Source organism: Palaemon carinicauda, chromosome 37 (genome assembly GCF_036898095.1).
Source record: "Palaemon carinicauda isolate YSFRI2023 chromosome 37, ASM3689809v2, whole genome shotgun sequence".
In the NCBI taxonomy this organism is placed as follows: domain Eukaryota; kingdom Metazoa; phylum Arthropoda; class Malacostraca; order Decapoda; family Palaemonidae; genus Palaemon; species Palaemon carinicauda.
In genome coordinates this window covers 35,287,203-35,294,342 of record NC_090761.1, presented here as the reverse complement: position 1 = coordinate 35,294,342, position 7,140 = coordinate 35,287,203, and the positions used below count along the sequence as shown (strand labels likewise).

General features: G+C 33.1%; 1 long non-coding RNA gene across 1 annotated transcript in view; it reads right to left on the bottom strand.

Annotated features, from left to right (window-relative positions):
• The window catches only part of LOC137629063 (uncharacterized), a 182,602-nt gene that overhangs the window by 29,339 nt on the left and 146,123 nt on the right, over nucleotides 1–7,140 (bottom strand). The window lies entirely within an intron of this gene.

The window sequence follows — 7,140 nt, the reverse complement described above, 5'->3', positions numbered from 1 at the left end:
AGAATGTAACAGTAAATAATACGAATGCCAAAATAAGCGTGGAAATGTCCAACTGGGTATGAAATTTTCCACTTGCAGAAGGTTTACAGAAAATCAAAGCACCCACTGAGTAACTACATCGATAACATGAAGATGAGAGAATATTTACGAAGAAAACCAAGCCCTTTTTCATGGATACTTTGTTCATGGTAACTAATCCTTAATTTAGAAATTTCAGTGCAGAAGAAACCCGAAATAAAAATCTCTACAAAATAGCACAGAATCACAAGATTTTTTATGAAATCTATTTCAGATGAAATATCATACCAATTCAAATCGGTTCAAAGAAATGAATACTTAGCCTGAATTGAAGTTTGAATAAATAATTTCATTAGTACTAAAGGAAAATTTATTCCCACCTGAATGAGGGAAGATGTTTATTGAAGCACAACCTTTTATATGCAGTACAGTACAAATCTGCTTTAGTAAGCGTATGAATATTAATGAAAGACGGGTGTTCAATGAAGAAGTTGAGAGTAAAAGTATTACCTTAACCCGCAATAAGGGATAAATCTTCATTTTAAAAGAGTAAAACTTAAAGAAAATAATGAAACAGAAGGTGGCAGGAGGGTTCCAGAGTTCGGTGGGGAAGGGAAAGAAACAGGCATGGAGCGATGTAACCTGAAAGTAATTGTTCTCCCATCATTATGGCAATTGGATATATGACGAAGTTTTCCGTTTCTGCCAAACAAAATCTATGGGTAAATAAATGATTGAAAAATCAACACATTAAGGTTATATTTCACTCGATGGAAAGGAGACCGGAAATTAGATATTTTCAAGGCGAAAATAATTTAATTTGATGTTTTTGTAATCAAGCAACATTGAACTCTCAATGATTTTTCCCCTAGAGGATGATATAGACCTTTGAACTATTGGAACTTTGTAAGTCTGTTCCGGAAAAGGTTCAAAGTAAAAAATGATGAAACAGTAGAAATATTTGTTTTATAATCAGCCAACAGAACGGAAAAATTGAAAGGGAGACATAAAAGGGAAAGTTGGATGAACTAGACCAAATTAAGGGTTCACGTAATCTTCCAAAAGGAGAGAGAATGAGAAAGGAAAAACTACTTTGAAGTCTAAAACAAGCAGTTGAGAATTGCCAAAAGATGAAGGAAGTTTATTGGCGTTTAGAGGCGACTCAATGGATAAAAGGCCTTTTATTTTATTTATGAATATTCATATTACAAGAACTTTCACTTATAACGAGTTAAATGACAACTAACTATCTTTGCAAGTTTACAAAGAAAGTAATGCACAAAAGTGAATGGATTAGAGATAGAAGGGAAAAAAAAGAAAAAAAAAAGGAGGAACGTAATAAAAAGTAAGAAGGCAACACAGGCCTTTTGAAGGTTTAAAGGGCACTCATGAATGGCAGGGGCAAGGGACAGGGACATTGCTCTATCGTGCAGGACAATGCCCTAGAGACTGACCATATATGCATATGATCTCCCTTTGTTGTTGTTATGAATGTATAGTATAAGATTGCAAATAGTAAAAGCTTGAAATCGTTTATCTCAGTGGTTCCCAACCTGGAGGAAATTTCCCCCTGGGGGAAATATGAAGCTTCCAGGGGGGAAATAATTACACTACCTACTAACTAAAACAAGCGGAAAATGTCCACATAGTACGTGCGGCAATTTGTTGTTAGCCATTCAATTGTGATATGATCATATCATTTCTCACTGACATGATATTCAAGGGGAGAATTAGAGTATCATGCCCATTTCTGAGGCAGGCGAGTGGGCTTGAGGGCTGGGCGGGGCATAAAGGGGGAAATCTGGATGGTTGAACTGGGTGCAGGGGGGGAAATGACAGAAAAAAGGTTGGGAACCACTGGTTTATCTAAAGTACAATTTGAAGTAATAAATTAAAATAAATCAAGATCAGCGTGACAGAAATGCCCTATGTATCGTTAGAAATTTAAAAGAACCAACATTCGAGTCCTTACGGGAAAAAACTAGAGTTGAATTACGACACTGATAATGAAAAAAAAAAAAAAGCGTAGAATGTGTTCCTAAAGAATTAATTTTGAGATTATAATGGAAACCAAATTGTTTAACGATGTTTATCGTATACCTGAATACATTTCATTTCCACTGAAATAGTTTTACATATATTGTGAAAAATCTATAAGCGTCGAAAACTAATTAAATTGAAGAGAGAATTTCTATTATGTTAGAAGACCAAAGAGTTCATAATGACAGAATTCTTTTGAATGATACAGAAAGCTGTATATAAAAAACAGAGAAATCGTAGCAGACATGTCAATTAATAACTACTGCAGGAGATACCAAGGATGAATAATTGATGAATTTCTTGATGAGATTTTAATCCAGATAAAATAAATGTTTCCATCACGTCAATAACTTACGTCTGTAATTCAAAGAACTGAAGGATACGCGAAAATAGAATGACGTGCAAAAATTATAAATGGTGTAAAATATCAAAATGACAAAAAACCTCTTTTTCAAGAGAGAGAGAGAGAGAGAGAGAGAGAGAGAGAGAGAGAGAGAGAGAGAGAGAGAGAGAGAGATGATTACGACATAATCCTTTACTGTCGTTAGCACGCAAAGTCATTTAGAATAGAACCAAATAACTCTTCTTAAAATGAGAGAGAGAGAGAGAGAGAGAGAGAGAGAGAGAGAGAGAGAGAGAGAGAGAGAGAGAGAGAGAGAGATGATGATTACGACATAATCCTTTACTGTCGTTAGCACGCAAAATCATTTCGAATAGAACCAAATAACTCTTCTTAAAAAGAGAGAGAGAGAGAGAGAGAGAGAGAGAGAGAGAGAGAGAGAGAGAGAGAGAGAGAGAGCATTTTTCTATCTTGCATAACAATACCAAACGAGAATAGAGCCATAGAACCAACTCTGATTTGGAACCATAAAAATCGCGAATATTTCCCGTTCACGTCCGATTTTATCTTTTCCAATTTTCCCGTATGATAAAATCAGGAATACATAGAAAGCAAGTTTGAAATAAAAACCGCTGGTAAACTAGAGTTTATATGAACAACCACTGAAAAAAAAAAGTTAGAGAGAGAGAGAGAGAGAGAGAGAGAGAGAGAGAGAGAGAGAGAGAGAGAGAGAGAGAGAGAGAGGCCAGCTTTACTTTATATAAATTGCCCATCACACTTTTATCTGAAAGCAACAACATTTTGCTCCAGAGTTGATGAAATGGCAATCCAAATCGTGTTCGTTAATGGAATGGGTATGTGGTAGGGGTGGGGTGGGGGTGGGGTAGGGGTGGGGGGGAGGGGTTCCTGTGAGCTAGAATTTAATACCAACGTCATGTAAAAAAAGTTATGTTAACGTGTAGATTACGGAGTATTTAGGAAATGTGGAATTTTGAAATCTGCCGGTAAATAAATATACTAATTTCGTAAGGAGATACATAGATGGGATATATATATATATATATATATATATATATATATATATATATATATACTATATAATTCTTAATATATACATGCATACACACGTAAATATATATATATATATATATATATATATATATATATATATATATATATATATATATATACTCTGTTGTCAATTTCTTAATTATTTTTAATAAGTCTGATATTAGAAAAGATGATATTACAGGATTAACGGTAAAGAGACAAGGGCTTGGGTTTAAATTGTGACCTTGGATACAGTCAATGAAGATGGATTCGACATATCTTTGGGATTAGTTATCAACATGGATCGTTGTACTCGGCTCAAACCAACCGATTCTACGTATACTGTATAGGCAGTGGGAGGCTAAAGCATTAGTAACAGTCCCTTACAGACGGCCATCTTATGCCGTTTTATTCCGACAGAAATGCCTTACGTGTTTTGCCGACATAAAGCAAGTTACATTTTGAACAAGCAATAATTTGTTATAGTATCATAATTTCCAGATCTATTCTCGATCAATATATTTTTAATGAACAACTATATTTAAACACTACCGTAATATGTTTTTTTTTTTCTTCAAAAGGGATATGCCATCTAAAAAAAGAAAAAAAAAATCATGAAATGACAAACAACGTACATTATTCATTGATTCCTTTTTTTCTAACTGGACACTATGAACCATTTTCTTAGCCCTGTTTATGCAGTGTTCTAAAAATATACGATATAGTAAATATTAGCGGCAATTTTATCAATTTTACTCTGGGCTACAAATGTAAGTGCCCTTAGGTACACAAGAAAAACCAGAATACTTAATATTTTTAGAGTTGCCTGAATGGAAATCTATATAAGAAAAGTTGTTAGTAGGAATTCTATATATTGCAAATTTACTTCTATCTGCTTGTCTAACAATCAAAATGTCTAAAAACGGGATACTGTCATTTTCTTCATTTTCTATCGTAAACTTTAGGGATGGTACCAATAAATTAATGATTGTAACAAAACCTCAAGATAAAGATTTTCTTCTCGAATGCTAAGAACATCATCAAAACAACCATACCAAACAATTTGAAAGGACCAAACTGGAGGCATAAATCTAGTTTCAAAATGTTCCATAGATATGTTGGTTGAAAAGGGGGACAAAGTCCATAGCAACAACAAACACTTGCTCATAGAAATCTCCATCAAAACTATACATAATCTCTAATACACGAGAAAATTAGTTTAATAATTGTATGGGTTTATAATGGTAGTTTATAAGAATCTGAAATACCAGACAAAGATTTAATGATCTTTTTATAAGAAAGGTCGAAATACTCGTCGATACTAAAATCGGAGAAAGTAATCTACAAACCTAGTTGGAAAAGCAGAATAATATAAGCCAAAGGGGAAATAGCCCAGGGAAAAAATAGCCCAGGGAAAAAATAGCCTAGTGAGAAAAGGAACCAAGGAAACACATAGAATAATGTGCCTGAAGCAAGGTAACTCTAGCCCAAGACAGTGGAAGACCATGGTATAGAGACTATGGCACTACCCAAGACTAGACTACAATGGTTTGATTTTGCGGTGTCCTCCAAAAGCTGCTCACCATAGCTAAAGTCTCGTCTACCTTTACCAAGTGGTATAGCGCAATAGCTAACGCCTTGAATGAAGAATTATGTTTATGTTTATAGGCCTTAGTATCCGGTGTAGGCTATGCGTAGCCAAAGGGAAAAAAAAACAGTAACCAGAGAGGGATACAATGTACTACTGTCTTATCAGTCAGAGGACCCAATAACTCTCTGGTGGCAGTATCACAACGGGTGACTGGTACTTTGGTCAGCCTAATACCTATTTGCATGTATGTGTTTGATATACAAATTAATTTAAGATTATACGTATACTTACTCTAGTTGAATGTTCAGCATTACAGGAAAACAGATCAATATATATACATACATATATATATATATATATATATATATATATATATATATATATATATATATATAAACTGATAGTTCGATAATAATGAAACACGAAGCTAGATACGCAAGATTACAAAACCAGGATAAATCTACTATACAAAGTATTTTTTGTTTATATTTCACATGCGAGAGAGAGAGAGAGAGAGAGAGAGAGAGAGAGAGAGAGAGAGAGAGAGAGAGAGAGAGAGAGAGAGAGAGAGCAGCTGTATTCATGTGTGAGAGTGGATATCATACAAACTTTCCCAAACTTGGACCATTCTAGCGATTTTACGGAGGTGAAATGGTTTTTCAGATAAACCTTTTTCTATGCAAGAAATGCTTGTATAATGAAAGAGAAAATGATTACAGCAAGATGAGATTTCAATGTGTGATTGTACAAAATGAAGTTAATCAGAAATATTCTTATGCTTCCCTTTAAATCATCTATACTTCTGTCTTTAAACTTGCCAAACTGTATGTAAGCGATTTTATAAAGGCCTAGGCTAGGGTATCCCGGACAATAAAAAGTAATCTTTAATATACGTGGTAGGAAAAAATTAATCATATAAAAGATTAAAAAACTACCATTTCATTTTGTCAATCTTATTTTTATTATTCCACCCCTATGGAAATAATTTACACCATCCCACCAAAAATATGTAATAAGCCAACCTTAAGAGTGTAAAAATTTTATACTGATGAAAATAGTGTAAAAATGTAAAACACAACGAAAATAGTTAAAATGTTAGACATGGATCAAAATAGTGTTAAAATGTTAGATATGGGTGAAAATAGCGTCAAAATGTTAGACTGATGAAAATGCTGTCAAAATGTTAGACACGGTCGAAAATAGTGTTAAAATGTTAGACTGACGAAAATAGTGTTAAAATGTTAGACATGGATAAAAATAGTGTCAAAATAGACTGATGAAAATAGTGTCAAAATGTTAACATGGATGATTATACTGTCAAAATGTTAGACACGGACGAAAATATTGTCAAAATGTTAGACACGGACGAAAATATTGTCAAAATGTTAGACACGGACGAAAATAATATTGAAATGTTAAACACGGATGAAAATGGTGTCAAAATGTTAGTCACTCATGAGAATAGTGACAAAATGTTAGATATATCTAAATAGTGTCAAAAGGTTAGAAAATTATGAAAATAATGTAAAAATTTTGAACACTGATGAAAAGTGACAAAATGTTAGACATGAAAATAGTGTCAAAATGTTAGACACTGATAACAAGTGTCAAAATGTTCTACACACTAAAATAGTGGGAAAATGTTAGAAACTGATGAAAATAGTGTGAAAATGTTAAACGCTGATGAAAAGTGTCAAAAGGTTAGACACGTATAAATAGTGTCAAAATGTTAGGCACTGATGAAAATAATGTCAATATGTTACATATGAAAATAGTGTCAAAATGTCAGAAACGGAATAAAACAGTGTCAAAATTTTAGACATTGATAACAATAGTATCAAAATGTTAGACATATGAAAATCGTGTCTAAATGTTATACATATGAAAATCGTGTCAAAATGTTAGACTGATAAAAATAGTGTCAAAATGTTAGACACTGATAAAAAATAGTGTCAAAACGTTAGACATAAGAAAATCGTGTCAAAATGTTAGACATATGAAAATAGTGTCTAAATGTTAGACACTGATAAAAATAGTGTCAAATGTTAGAAAGACGGAAATTGTGTCAAAATGTTAGACATGTGAAAATAGTGTCAAAATG